Here is a 15,743-nt window from a genome sequence, read left to right as displayed (position 1 = left end):
TGACACAAAAATTCACCAATTTTGGTAACTTTTTAAAAATTGCATGCTGATATGACAGCTGTCACAATAGTTTCAAATGAGGTCAAAGACAACTAAGTGGTACTAGAATCATCTTACAGAAAAAAAAATGAATGAACCTTTTGGCCAACCCAATAATAATCTTTTCAATAACAATTGCTGGAACAATTGAATGTTTGTATGGAAAGAAAAATGAATCTTGACTTCTACCACAGCATATATATAATTAACTCCTGTTGAACAAATGGATAAGCCCTTTAAATATCAATACATTAAAAGAAAGAAAAAAATAAAATTACCATCCCAATTTCTTATCTGTTATATAAATATTAGTGAAAATACCCTTTAAATGTCACATTTAAAGACATATTCTGTGGCAAAGAAGAGAGAATATAAAGTACTACTCTCCCATCATGCATGGATATAAGACATTTGACCTTTTATAAACAAAGTAATACATTTGAAGATATCTTTAAGTGACAATGAACTATTTTATCTCATCTGTGCCACTGATAAACATTTAAGAATACATATAGAATTTTCAGTCCAACTCGATGAGAACAATGAGGATGTAATTTGTACAACTCTTTCAAGTTAGTATCTGATATGTGTGGCAAAACTGTTGTATGGAGTATTTTATCTCACAACATTGTAAATCAAATATACTCCAAGATAAAAAAAAATTTTAAGAATAAAAAAATACTAGATGCTTATGATAGAGAGTATATTAGAAACCACCCCATGGGCCCCCTAAGCCTTTCTTCAAAGCCAACCCAAACATTCTCCTTTATGATTTTATCTTTATTGTTGCTCTAACCACAGCATCTTGCATTTTATCTCTTATATTTGCCCTAAGGTAAAATCAATAAACAGTTAAAAGGTAGAAAATTAACCTTAAGTACAAATGGAAATTTATAGAATTGGAAAAGTACAATGTTGAATAATACACATTAAATTTAAAATGTAATAAAAGAACGAGAAGTTATGTACACTTGGAACTAATACAACCTTGTTAATCAACTATACTCCAGTATAAAATAAAGATTTAAGAAAAGAATGAGAAGCTATGGAGTGGCAAATATTATGAAAGAACAAAGCATAGATAACTAATATCTATGCTTTTGACCTGTGGTGTTGGAGAAGATTCTTGAGAGTCCCTTGGACTGCAAGGAGATCCAACCAGTCCATTCTAAAGGAGATCAACCCTGGATGTTCTTTGGAAGGAATGATGCTAAAGCTGAAACTCCAGTACTTTGGCCACCTCATGTGAAGAATTGACTCATTGGAAAAGACTCTGATGTTGGGAGGGATTGGGGGCAGGAGGAGAAGGGGATGACAGAGGATGAGATGGCTGGATGGCATCACTGACTCGATGGGCGTGAGTTTGAGTGAACTCCGGGAGATGGTGATGGACAGGGAGGCCTGGCGTGCTTCGATTCATGGGGTCGCAAAGAGTTGGACACGACTGAGTGAGTGAACTGAACTGAACTGATGCTGCCAATACCAATGCTGATTGGAACCACTATTTTACGCATCATAAAGCTCTGGTATCCAATGGAATTTTGCCAAATCCCTGGATGTACTGACTAATAATGTGGCATTGTTAATTTTATTAAAGTAAGGTTTCTGAGTAGCCAAATTTAGGACACATTCTCATCAGAAGCTGGGGCAAATTAGACCCACTCATTATATCCTAGTCAAGTCATTGTTAGAAACAGTTCTAAGCATTGGCTATGAGTGCTAGAGTGTGAAACACATTTTCTAGTTGAAAATCAATCTCTTTAGACAGATATTATAAAGATGATATTTGGGGACTTCCCTGTTTGTACAGTGGGTAGAAATCCACCAGCTGACGGTGGGGACATTGGTTCAATCCCTGGCCTGGGAATATCCCACATGTCACAGAGCATCTAAGCCCATGTGCCACAACTAGTGAGTCCAGGCGCTAGAGCCTGTGAGCTGAAACTAAAGAGCCGGTGCACCCAGAGGGCTGTTCTCTGAAACAAAAGGAGCTGCTGAAACGAGAAGCCTGTGCATGGCAATTAAAGAAAGCCCTTGCACAGCAACAAACACCCAGCACAGCTAAAAATAAATAAATAAAATATAAAAACCAAGCCAATTTTTTCAAAAGATGATATTTGGGCAACAAAACTGGAATATTTAATTTTTCCATTCTTTTAAACTAAATTTGAAACCGCAGAGAAATATGATTTCAACAAATTCAGGATGTTTAAGGTGCTAAGTTTTTAAAACTTGTTACAAGTTAAAAAAAAAAAAAGTGATTGCCCTAGCTACAATAGTAAGAAAATGTTACAAAGAAGGTAGTATGAACAAACAGAGAAATTGTTACATCTCACATCATATGTCTCAAACTTCTGTTCATTACTTTCCAGAAGAAAAATCTGAAATGTTAATGTAAACTATTTAGATAAACTATCCATTTGCTGATAATTGAGTTAATTTACACTGAAGGATGATGCTAAGACATTAAGATGAAAAAAATTCAATTATCAAGTGCAAAAGAACATATTATTACCATAATCCCTGTTCTCGGGGACCTATTAGCATGAATGATGATTTTCAACCCTGACCTGATAAAATCAGAAGATGGACTTCACAGTGCATCAGCTATGCGTGTCACATTGTCCCAAGTGTCTCAGGCCGTACTGAACTCACCAACAAGCAAGCATATCCACTGTGATATACATAACATCTTCTTAATTTGTTTTTAGGGGGAGAATTTACCTATTGTATTTAATCATTAGTAAATAACATTTAATATAAATATAGGTATGTTTTTACTATATGTCATGAGCTGAATTATGTCTTCCCTTTCCTAAATTCATACTCTGAAATCCTAAAACTGTCAGTACCTTGGAATGTGACTATATTTGGAAGTAGGGCCTTTAAAGAAGAGATTAAGTTAAAACGAGGCCATTAGGATAGCTCCCAATTCAAACTGATTGGTGTTTTTACAATAAAAGGAGATTAGGACCTGATGGGCTGCCGTCTATGGGGTCGCACAGAGTCGGACACGACTGACAGCGACTGAGCAGCAGCAGCAGGACCAGTGATATGCTTGCATGGTGAGATGGTAACCATCTATAAGCCAAGGAGCGAGCCCGCAGGAGAAATCTGCTGACACTTTGGACTTCCAGCCTTCAGAATTGAAAGGAAACAAATTTCTGCTGTTTAAACTCTATGGTCTGTAATATTTTGCTATGGCAACCTTAGCAAACTGTGTACTGTACATATACTATGTATAGTCAGGTATTGCTTTGTGAAGTTGTAGTTGCAGTTGTGTGTATGTGCATTGGGTCTCATTGCAAAATGCATTTCTTATTATGGGCTGTAAGCCAAAATGTTTGAAAAATACTGAGGTGAAGGAAATGAAGGATTTTGCATCCCAGTTCTGAAATAAGCCAATTGAACTAAAACTTCCTACTAGGCAAATCTAGAGAAATCCTAGCTCCACTTTTCCCAGGAAGGCTCTAAGGAAAAGAAACGGCCTCTAGGACTTTGGGTTCCTCGTGAAAATAACTCTAGAACAGTGTTCTGGAGTGGAGTCTGGGGACAGAATTTGCAGGGTCTGTGAACTTGGACAGAGAAAAGGTACATGTTTATTCTCACTGATGTGTACCTGAAAGCAACTGCTTCCTTTCACTGTAAGTAGAAGTGATAAATTTTAGTAACATTGGTAGTACTTATAATTCTGTCACCAAATGAAATTATGTATATTTTCATATCACATTACACAAACTCTACTTTAAAATACAAATTGCAATCATTCCTGTATTGAAAGTATATTGGTTATTAGATTTATTGACAGAGCTTGTTATTTAATATATTAATAAAGGAGCACATGTATTATAATGCACAAATCTGTTTTTTAAAATATATTTTGAAAAGGGAACCCTCTTACACTGTTGGTGGGAATGCAAACTAGTACAGCCACTAGGGAAAACAGTGTGGAGCTTCCTTAAAAACTGGAAATAGAACTGCCTTATGACACAGCAATCCCACTGCTGGGCATACACACCGAGGAAGCCAGAATTGAAAGAGACACGTGTACCCCAGTGTTCATCGCAGCACTGTTTATAATAGCCAGGACATGGAAGCAACCTAGATGTACATCAGCAGATGAATGGATAAGAAAGCTGTGGTACATATACACAATGGAGTATTACTCATCCATTAAAAAGAATACATTTGAATCAGTTCTAATGAGGTGGATACAATTATACAGAGTAAAGTAATCCAGAAAGAAAAACACCGATACAGTATACTAACGCATATATATGGAATTTAGAAAGACGGTAACGATAACTCTGTATGCAAGACAGCAAAAAAGACACAGATGTATAGAACAGTCTTTTGGACTCCATGGGAGAGGGAGAGGGTGGGATGATATGGGAGAATGGCATTGAAACATGTATAATATCATATAAGAAAATGAATCACCAGTCCAGGTTTGATGCAGGATACAGGATGCTTGGGGCTGGTGCACTGGGATGACCCAGAGGGATGGTATGGGGAGGGAGGTGGGAGGGGGGTTCAGGATTGGGAACACGTGTACACCCGTGGCAGATTCATGTTGATGTATGGCAAAACCAATACAATATTGTAAAGTAATTAGCCTCCAATTAAAATAAATAAATTAAAAAAAATAAAGTAGGTAGAAATAAAAAAAATATTTTGATAATAATCATGTTTGTATATAATCTGTTTCCCCTGAGACCCTAGGTACTTTATCTTATGTGTTTAAGAACATTTTTCTGAGAAGAGTCCATAGGTTTCATAAGACTGCCACAGGTGGTCTGTGGCAGATAACTGGTTAAGAAAATCTCTACTTTTAATAGACTCAGGTCCTGCCTTTGCTACATTTCATCTGAGGCCTTTCTTACCTGTTTCTTTCCACTTCCATCCTTTTGGTTATGACCCAGACTCTCATTGTGACTAGTTTCTTTTAACTGAGGACTTCTTTGATTCTAACTTTGACCTGACATCTTCCCAAAGGCTGCCTCTTCGCTTACTGCTCTGCAGCTCAAGGGCATTGGCTCTGTCCTGATACCTGGCCCAGGAAACTGACCTACATGGCAATGATTTCCAGATTGCTGAGGACCAGGGAGAAGGTGTCTTCTCCACCCAAGGTCACAAGGCCACCCAAAGAGTTTACGACCTCTAGAAAACCAGGTAATAACATAAGCAGCACAGAATGGGAACCCTTCAATCCAGGCACTGTAGACCTGTTCCAACCCCCTGAGGGTGTCTGGCTTACATTTGTGGCTTCCTTCATCACTTCATTCCCTATGAAGACTTCCAGCTCATGACCTGAATTTGTAGCTCCAAAGGCCATCCAGACCCAGGAGGTCCACAATGCCAGTGCCCACCATCCATGGCCACATGAAGCTTCACTCCCCACCGTGTGGAATCTGTCAGTTCACAGTAATTGGGGCTTTCACTCCCTGTGGATTCCCCAAGCACACAACACTCTTATCTGGGCTCACCCACCTGGCCAACACTGGGGGCATTCCATACTCCCACAGGGAACAGAATGACGTCCTCCAGGGGTGAGCAAGGACCACGCTAAATCTCCTCCTCTCTCCCTCTTCTTGAGAGGGATGGATCATCATGAGCAGTTGGTCCCTGCTAGGCCATTGTGTCAGTAGCACAGGCTGGCCTCTAGAGGGAGCCCCATGAACGATGAGGAAGAGGAGCCACAGCTCTGAGCATTTAGGGAATGGGGGGATGGAAACCTTGAATTCCACCTGTCCTGGGGAATGGGGCTCATCTGGGCCACATACCCTAAGTTCATGGATATCCTTTAGTGTCCTTTGGGCAGGAATACCCGATTTATTTTACTCTGTCTGGTCTGGCTTCCCACCAGTCCCTGCCCACAGCCCAATGTTTATCTATGTGGAGATCGTGATCCAGATCGGTTTTTTAAAATCCCTTTTATTTTTATTTACCACTAGTAAACAATTAGGAACTAAAATAGGAAGGTATCTACAAACAATAAATGCGGAGAGAGTGTGGAGAAAAGAGAATCATCCTACACTGTAGGTGGGAATGTAAATTGGTACAGCCACTATGGAGAACAGTTTGGAAGTTTCTTAAAAAGCCAAAAACAGAGCAACCATATGACCCAGCAATCTCACTCATAGGCATACATCTGGAGAAAACCATAATGTGAAAGGGTGCTTGCACCTTGATGTTCATTGCAGTAGCCAGGATACAGAAGCAATCTAAACTAAATGTCTGTTGACAGAGGACTGGATAAACATGTGGTATCTGTCAGTTCAGTCGCTGAGTCGTGTCTGACTCTTTGTGACCCCCATGGACTGCAGCACGCCAGGCTTCCCTGTCCATCACCAACTTCTGGAGCTTGCTCAAACTCCTGTCCATCGAGTCAATGATGCCATCAAACCAACTCATCCTTCAGTCCTTCCAGTGAATATTCAGGACTGACTTCCTTTAGGATGGACTGGTTGGATCTTGCATTCCAAGTACTAGGTCTTCTCTAGTGGCTCAGTTGGTAAAGAATCTGCCTGCAATGCAGGAGACCTGGGTTTGATTCCCAGATTGGAAAGATCTCCTGGAGAAGGAAATCGCAACACACTCCAGCACTTTGGCCTGGAAAATTCCTTGAACAGAGGAGCTGGGCAGGCTATAGTCCATGAGATCACAGAGTCGGACACGACTGTGCAATTTTCACTTTTCCAACACCACAGTTCAAAAGCATCAGTTCTTTGGTGCTCAGCTTTCTCTTTAGTGCAACTCTCAAATCCATACATGACCACTGGAAAAACCATAGCCTTGACTAGACGGACCTTTGTTGGCAAAGTAATGTTTCTGCTTTTTAATATGCTCTCTAGGTTGGTCATAGCTTTTCTTCCAAGGAGCAAGCGCCTTTTAAGTTCATGGCTGCACTCACCATCTGCAGTCATTTTGGAGCCCAAGAAAATAAAGTCTGTCACTGTTTCCATTGTTTCTCCATCTATTTGCCATGGGACCAAATGCCACAGTCTTAGTTTTTTGAATATTGAGCTTTAGGCCAACTTTTTCACTCTCCTCTTTCACTTTCATCAAGAGGCTCTTTAGTTCTTCTTCACTTTCTGCCATAAGGGTGGTGTCATCTGCTTATCTGAGGTTATTGATATCTCTCCCAGCTATCTTGATTCCAGCTTGTGCTTCATCCAGCCCAGCATTTCACATGATGGACTCTGCATATAAGTTAAATAAGCAGGGTGATAATATACAGCCTTGACGTACTCCTTTCCCAATTTGGGACCAGTCTGTTGTTCTATGTGGTATCTATATCTATATCTAAATCTATATATGGCTTCCCTGGTGGCTCAGAGGGTGGAGAGTCTGCCTGCAACACAGGAGACCTGGGTTCGATCCCTGGGTCAGGAAGATCCCCTGGAGAAGGGGACGGCAACCCACTCCAGTATTCTCACCTGGAAAATCCCATGGAAGAGGAGCCTGGTGGACTACAGTCCATGGGGTCACAAAGAGTTGGATATGACTGAGTGACTTTCATTTCATTTTCATCTATATATAATGGAGTATTACTGAATCATTAAAAAGAATGAAATGCCATTTGTAGCAACATGGATGGGCCTGGAGATTATCATACTAAGTGAAGAAATTCAGAGAAATATCAAATATCATCTGATAGCCCTTATATGCAGAATAAAAAAAAAGATACAGATGAACTTGTTTATAAAACAGAAACAGACTTACAGACTTAGAGGATGAACTTATCGTTACTAGGAATGGGGGAAGGGTGGGGAGGAAGGATAGACTGGGAGTTTGGGATCGACATGTACACACTGCTCTATTTAAAATAGATAACCAACAAGGACCTACTGTAAAAAAATACAAAATAAAATAAATGAAGAAAATGAAATAGGAAGGTATCACGTTTTACAACATTTTAAAATCAGATATGATTAGATGGCAAGGTTTATACACCAAATAGTATAATTATACACCAAATACATGGAGAAGGCAATGACAACCCACTCCAGTACTCTTGCCTGGAGAATCCCATTGATGGAGGAGCCTGGTGGGCTACAGTCCATGGGGTTGTGAAGAGTCAGACATGACTGAACGACTTCACTTTCACTTTTCACTTTCATGCATTGGAGAAGGAAATGGCAACCCATGCCAGTGTTCTTGCCTAGAGAATCCCAGGGACTGGGGAGCCTGGTGGACTGCCGTCTATGGGGTTGCACAGAGTTGGATACGACTGAAGTGAATCAGCAGCAGCAGCAGCATTATAATACAATGTTGAGAGAAATTAAGGCAGACTTAAAGGAGGTACATGCCATCTCCATGGACTGGAAGATGCTGGGTGAAAATATCTATTCTGCCCAAAGTGATACAGACTGACTACCATCCTGGTCAAAACCCCAGCAGGATCCCCCTGCCACCCCTGCTGCCTACAATGTGGGAGACCTGGGTTCAATCCCTGGGTCGGGAAGATCCTCTGGAGAAGGAAATGTCAACCCACTCCAGTACTCTTGCCTGGAAAAATCCCATGGACAGAGAAGCCTCATAGGCTACAGTCCATGGGTCACAAGGAGTCGGACACAACTGAGCGACTTCACTTAGAAGTAGTAAACAGCACAGGGCAAAGGCTAATAGAATTTTGCCAAGAGGACGCACTGGTCACAGCAAACACCCTCATCCAACAACACGAGAGAAGACTCTACACATGGACATCACCAGATGGTCGACACTGAAAACAGATTGATTATATTCTTTGCAGCCAAAGATGGAGAAGCTCTATACAGTCAGCATAAACAAGACTGGGAGCTGACTTGTGGCTCAGATCATGAACTCCTTATTGCCAAATTCAGATTTTAATTGAAGAAAGAAGGGAAAACCACTAGACCATTCAGGTATGAACTAAATTAAATCCCTAACAGTTATTCAGCAGAAGTGAGAAATAGATTTAAGACACTAGATCTGATAGACAAGAGTGCCTGATGAACTATGGATGGAGGTTCATGACATTGTACAGGAGACAGGGATCAAGACCATCCCCAAGAAAAATAAATTCAAAAAAGCAAAATGACTGTCTGAGAAGGCCTTACAAATAGCTAAGAAAAGAAGAGAAGCTAAAGGCAAAGGAGAAAAAGAAAGATATACTCATTTGAATGCAGAGTTCCAAAGAATAGCAAAGAGAGGTAAGAAAGCCTTCCTCAGTGACCAGTGCAAAGAAATAGAGGAAAACAATAGAATGGGAAAGACTAGAGATCTCTTCAAGAAAATTAAAGATACCAAGGGAACATTTCATGTAAAGATGGGCCCAATAAAGGATAGAAATAGTATGGACCTAACAGAAGCAGACGAGATTAAGAAGAGGTGGTGGGAATACACAGAAGAACTATACAAAAAAGCTCTTCATGACCAAGATAACCACAGTGGTGTGATCACTCACCTAGAGCCAGACATCCTGGAATGTGAAGTCAAGTGGGCCTTAGGAAGCATCACTACGAACAAAGCTAGTGGAGGTGATGGAATTCCAGTTGAGCTATTCCAAATCCTAAAAGATGGTGCTGTGAAAGTGCTGCACTCAGTATGTCAGCAAATTTGGAAAACTCAGCAGTGGCCACAGGACTGGAAAAGGTCCGTTTTCATTCCAATCCCAAAGAAAGGCAATGCCAAAGAATGCTCAAACTACCGCACAAATGCACTCATCTCACACACTAGTAAAGCAATGCTCAAAATTCTCCAAGCCATGCTTCAGCAATACGTGAACTGTGAAGTTCCAGATGTTCAAGCTGGTTTTCGAAAGGGCAGAGGAACCAGAGATCAAATTGCCAAAGTCCACTGAATTATCGAAAAAGCAAGACAGTTCCAGAAAAACATCTACTTCTGCTTTATTAACTATTCCAAAGCCTTTGACTGTGTGGATCACAATAAACTCTGGAAAATTCTGAAAGAGATGGGAATACCAGACCACCTGACCTGCCTTTTGAGAAATTTGTATGCAGGTCAGGACGCAACACTTAGAACTGAACATGGAACAACAGACTGGCTCCAAATAGAAAAAGGAGTACGTCAAGGCTGTATATTGTCACCCTGTTTATTTAACTTATATGCAGAGTACATCATCAGAAACGCTGGGCTGGATGAAACACAAGCTGGAAGCAAGATCTCTGGGAGAAAATCAATAACCTCTGATATGCAGATGACACCACCTTTATGGCAGAAAGTGAAGAAGAACTAAAGAGCCTCTTGATGAAAGTGAAAGAGGAGAGTGAAAAAGTTGGCTTAAAGCTCAACATTCAGAAAACTAAGATCATGGCATCCAGTCCCATCGCTTCATGGCAAATAGATGGGTAAACAGTGGAAATAGTGGCAGACTTTATTTTTTGGGCTCCAACATCACTGCAGGTGGTTACTGCAGCTATGAAATTAAAAGATGCTTACTCCAAGGAAGAAAAGTTATGACCAACCTAGACAGCATATTCAAAAGCAGAGACATTACTTTGCCAACACTGGTCTGTCTAGTTAAGGCTATGGTTTTTCCTGTGGTCATGTATGGATGTGAGAGCTGGACTATAAAGAAAGCTGAGTGCCGAAGAATTGATGCCTTTGAAATGTGGTGTCAGAGAAGACTCTTGAGATTCCCTTGGACTGCAAGGAGATCCAACAATTCCATCCTAAAGGAAATCAGTCCTGGGTGTTCATTGGAAGGATTGATGTTGAATTTGAAACTCCAGTACTTTGCCCACCTGATGTGAAGAGCTGATTCATTTGAAAAGACCCTGATGCTGGGAAAGATTGAGGGCAGGAGGAGAAGGGGACGACAGAGGATAAGATGGTTGGATGGCATCACTGACTAAATGGACATGGGTTTGTGTGGACTCCGGGAGTTGGCGATGGACAGGGAGGCCTGGCGTGCTGCAGTCCCTGGGGTCACAAGGAGTCAGACACGACTGAGCGACTGAACTGAACTAAACTGAAACAGCCTCTATCCCACAGAGCCTGCTGAAATTATGTACACGTGCAATCCTAAATGTGCTTAGTCTGCTGATGCTGCTTCACCAATTCCTTCCCCTGGGAACGGCAGTAAGAGCTCTGCTCACGTTTCCCCTTGCTCTCTCTGCCTCCTGGCTGACCCTGGGGCTTCCCATGTGGCCCCGCTTGCTGCAGCATGTCCTCTCACCTGGGAACTGTGAGAGACCATCTCTTCAGTAGCAACTATTTCCTGACCTGTTGGTTTCACCATACCTGAGTGATATTTAAACCTACATTTGAAAACAATTTTGCAGTTATAATTGAGGAAAGGTATGGTAACAACAAAAACAAGACCAGGAGCTAACTGTGGCTCAGATCATGAACTCTTTATTACCAAATTCAGACTTAAATTGAAGAAAGTAGGGAAAACCACTAGATCATTCAGTTACGACCTATATCAAATCCCTTATGACTATACAGTGGAAGTGAGAAATAGATTTAAGGGCCTAGATCTGATAGATAGAGTGTCTGATGAACTATGGAATGAGGTTCATGACATTGTACAGGGGACAGGGATTAAGACCATCCCCATGGAAAAGAAATGCAAAAAAGCAAAATGGCTGTCTGGGGAGGCCTTACAAATAGCTGTGAAAAGAAGAGAAGTGAAAAGCAAAGGAGAAAAGGAAAGATATAAGCATCTGAATGCAGAGTTTCAAAGAATAGCAAGAAGAGATAAGAAAGACTTCCTCAGCGATCAATGCAAAGAAATAGAGAAAAACAACAGAATGGGAAAGACTAGAGATCTCTTCAAGAAAAGTAGAGATACCAAGGGAACATTTCATGTAAAAATGGGCTCGATAAAGGACAGAAATGGTATGGACCTAACAGAAGCAGAAGCTATCAAGAAGAGGTACAGCAAGAATACACAGAAGAACTGTACAACAAAGACCTTCACGATCCAGATAATCACGATGGTGTGATCACTGACCTAGAGCCAGACATCCTGGAATGTGAAGTCAAGTGGGCCTTAGAAAGCATCACTATGAACAAAGCTAGTGGAGGTGATGGAATTCCAGTTGAGCTGTTTCAAATCCTGAAAGATGATGCTGTGAAAGTGCTGCACTCAATATGCCAGCAAATTTGGAAAACTCAGCAGTGGCCACAGGACTGGAAAAGGTCAGTATTCCAATCCCAAAGAAAGGCAATGCCAAAGAATGCTCAAACTACTGCACAATCGCACTCATCTCACACGCTAGTAAAGTAATGCTCAAAATTCTCCAAGCCAGGCTTCAGCAATACGTGAACCATGAGCTTCCTGATGTTCAAGCTGGTTTTAGAAAAGGTAGAAGAACCAAAGATCAAATTGCCAACATTCGCTGGATCATGGAAAAAGCAAGAGAGTTCCAGAAAAACATCTATTTCTGCTTTATTGACTATGCCAAAGCCTTTGACTGTGTGGATCACAATAAACTGTGCAAAATTCTGAAAGAGATGGGAATACCAGACCACCTGATCTGCCTCTTGAGAAACCTATATGCAGGTCAGGAAGCAACAATTAGAACTGGACATGGAACAACAGACTGGTTTAAAATAGGAAAAGGAGTACGTCAAGGCTGTATATTGTCACCCTGTTTATTTAACCTATATGCAGAGTACATCATCAGAAATGCTGGGCTGGAAGAAACACAAGCTGGAATCAAGGTTGCCGGGAGAAGTATCAATAACCTCAGATATGCAGATGATACCACCCTTATGGCAGAAAGTGAAGAGGAACTCAAAAGCCTCTTGATGAAAGTGAAAGAGGAGAGTGAAAAAGTTGGCTTAAAGCTCAACATTCAGAAAACGAAGATCATGGCATCCGGTCCCATCACTTCATGGGAAATAGATGTGGAAACAGTGTCAGACTTTATTTTTCTGGGCTCCAAAATCACTGCAGATGGTGACTGCAGCCATGAAATTAAAAGACGCTTACTCCTTGGAAGAAAAGTTATGACCAACCTAGATAGCATATTCAAAAGCAGAGACATTACTTTGCCAACAAAGGTTCGTCTAGTCAAGGCTATGGTTTTTCCTGAGGTCATGTATGGATGTGAGAGTTGGACTGTGAAGAAGGCTGAGTGCCGAAGAATTGATGCTTTTGAACTGTGGTGTTGGAGAAGACTCTTGAGAGTCCCTTGGACTGCAAGGAGATCCAACCAGTCCATTCTGAAGGAGATCAGCCCTGGGATTTCTTTGGAAGGAATGATGCTGAAGCTGAAACTCCAGTACTTTGGCCACCTCATGTGAAGAGCTGATTCATTTGAAAAGACCCTGATGCTGGGAAAGATTGAGGGCAGGAGGAGAAGGGGACGACAGAGGATGAGATGGCTGGATGGCATCACTGACTCGATGGACGTGAGTCTGAGTGAACTCTGAGAGTTGGTGATGGACAGGGAGGCCTGGTGTGCTGCGATTCATGGGGTCGCAAAGAGTCGGACATGACTGAGCGACTGAACTGAACTGATGGTAACATAAGTCCTCCCCTGGTGACTCAGTGGTAAAGAATCTGTCTGCAATGCAGGAGACCCGGGTTCAATTCCTGGGTTGGGGAGATTCACTGGAGGAGGGCATGGCAACCCACTCCAGTATTCTTGCCTGGAGAATTCCATGGACAGAGGCGCCTGGCAGGCTACAGTCCATTGGAATGCAGAGAGTCAGACACGACTGAAGCAACTTAACAGCAGCAGCAGCATGGTAGCATATATGAATATGTATTTGAGCAAACTCCGGGAGATAGTGGAGGGCAGAGGAGCCTGGCATGCTGTAGTCCATGGGGTCAAAGAGAGTCAGACCTGACTTAGTGACTGAGCAGCAACATGGTAACACTGCGGATGAAGTTAAACCTAGAAGTTGCACATCTGTGTAAGTGAATTTAGGGAGAATTGCAATGGGTTATCCAATACTAGATGAATTCAGTTAAATTCCTCTCAAGACCAAATGGCAAACTGAGATTCGAAGTCAATGAATATAACATGTGGATTTCTCAGGTAAACCGATCATTTAAAAGATAAAAAACAGAGCTAATCATTTGATTTTTTTACTCATAAAAGGAAATTTAACAGTTAAATCTTAACAGATTTTCTTTCTGTTAAGACCAGTACAGAATATGGCAGCTAGTTCCATTCAGAAATGCATGTCACTTACAGGTTCAATGTAATCTGTATCAAAATCCCAACTGTCTTCTCCCCAGCCAATCCTAAAGGAAATCAATCCTGAATATTCATTGGAAGGACTGATGCTGAAGCAGAAGCTCCAATACTCTGGCCACCTGATTCGAAGGACTGACTCACTGGAAAAAACGCTGATGCTGGGAAAGATTGAGGGCAGGAGTAGAAGGGGACGACAGAGGATGAGATGGTTGGGTGGGATCACTGACACAATGAACATGAGCCTGAGTAAACTCTGGGAGATAGCAGAGGACAGGGAAGCCTGGCATGCTGCATTTCGTGGGGTCACAGAGTTGGACACGACTTAGCTTCTTAACAAAACAGCAAAGCTATTTTAAAAGTGTGTAGCTTACTTATCTTAGATGCATGAAAGATATATTCACACCAAAGCGAACCATTTCCATTTCATGATAGAAAGAATACTTCAAATTCAAGGTAGCCTTTAAGTTTCTGTATTATTTCCCATTATATTTTAGACATAATAGGTTATTACATATAACATACTATTTTACTTTATTATCTTGTAGTTAGGAAAATAGTAATAGTTGCTTGGGAGATTATCATAATAAGTGAAATAAGTCAGAAAGAGAAAGACAAATAGTATATGATATTGTTACTTACATGTGTAATCTAAAATATGAGACATATGAACCTGTCCATGAAACAGAAACACACTCACAGACAGAGAGCAGACTGTGGTTGCCAAGGGGATGCGGCATGGGAGTGAGACGGACTGGGAGTTTGGGATCAGCAGATGCAAACTGGTATATATAAAATGGGTAGGCAAGGTCTTTCTGTACAGCCCAGGGAGCTATACTCAATATCCTGTGATAAACCATAATGGAAAAGAATATGAAAAAGAATGTATATTTGTGTATAACTGAGTCACTTTGCTGTATAGCACTAATTGCTACTGCTGCTAAATCGCTTCAGTTGTGTCTGACTCTGTGCAACCCCATAGATGGCAGCCCACCAGGCTTCCCCGTCCCTGGGATTCTCCAGGTAAGAACACTGGAGTGGGTTGCCATTTCCTTCTCCAATTCATGAAAGTGAAAAGTTAAAGTGAAATCGCTCAGTCGCGTCCGACTCTTAGTGACCCCATGGACTGCAGCCTACCAGGGTCCTCCATCAATGGAATTTTCCAGGCAAGAGTACTGGAGTGGGGTGCCATTGCCTTCTCCATAGCAGTAATTAACACATTGTAAATCAACTATACATCAGTTAAATTTTTAAAAAATCTATTATAGTTAAAAAAAAACCTGCAAAAAAAAGTTGCTTGTAGAAAGTTATCCACAGTGGCCATTTAGTTTTTATTCTGCAAAACTGAACTTTGTAGAGCTGCCTAGTGTAAATCCATCAGCACAGCTCAGTACAGCACAAAGGCAACCAAAACCCAGGTACCATCTCCCACGCCCCAGGCGGGCCTCTTCACTTAGAATACTAGGCAGGTTTACTTCCTCTGGTGTTTTCCCATTTTTGTCTGTATTAATTGTCTTGCTCTCATTATTATAGGTGTCTATGTTAAATTTAAACCATCTTCTG

The sequence above is a fragment of the Bos javanicus genome, chromosome 2 (assembly GCF_032452875.1).
Source record: "Bos javanicus breed banteng chromosome 2, ARS-OSU_banteng_1.0, whole genome shotgun sequence".
NCBI classification, from domain to species: Eukaryota; Metazoa; Chordata; class Mammalia; order Artiodactyla; family Bovidae; genus Bos; species Bos javanicus.
Note: the sequence above shows the minus strand (reverse complement) of the source record.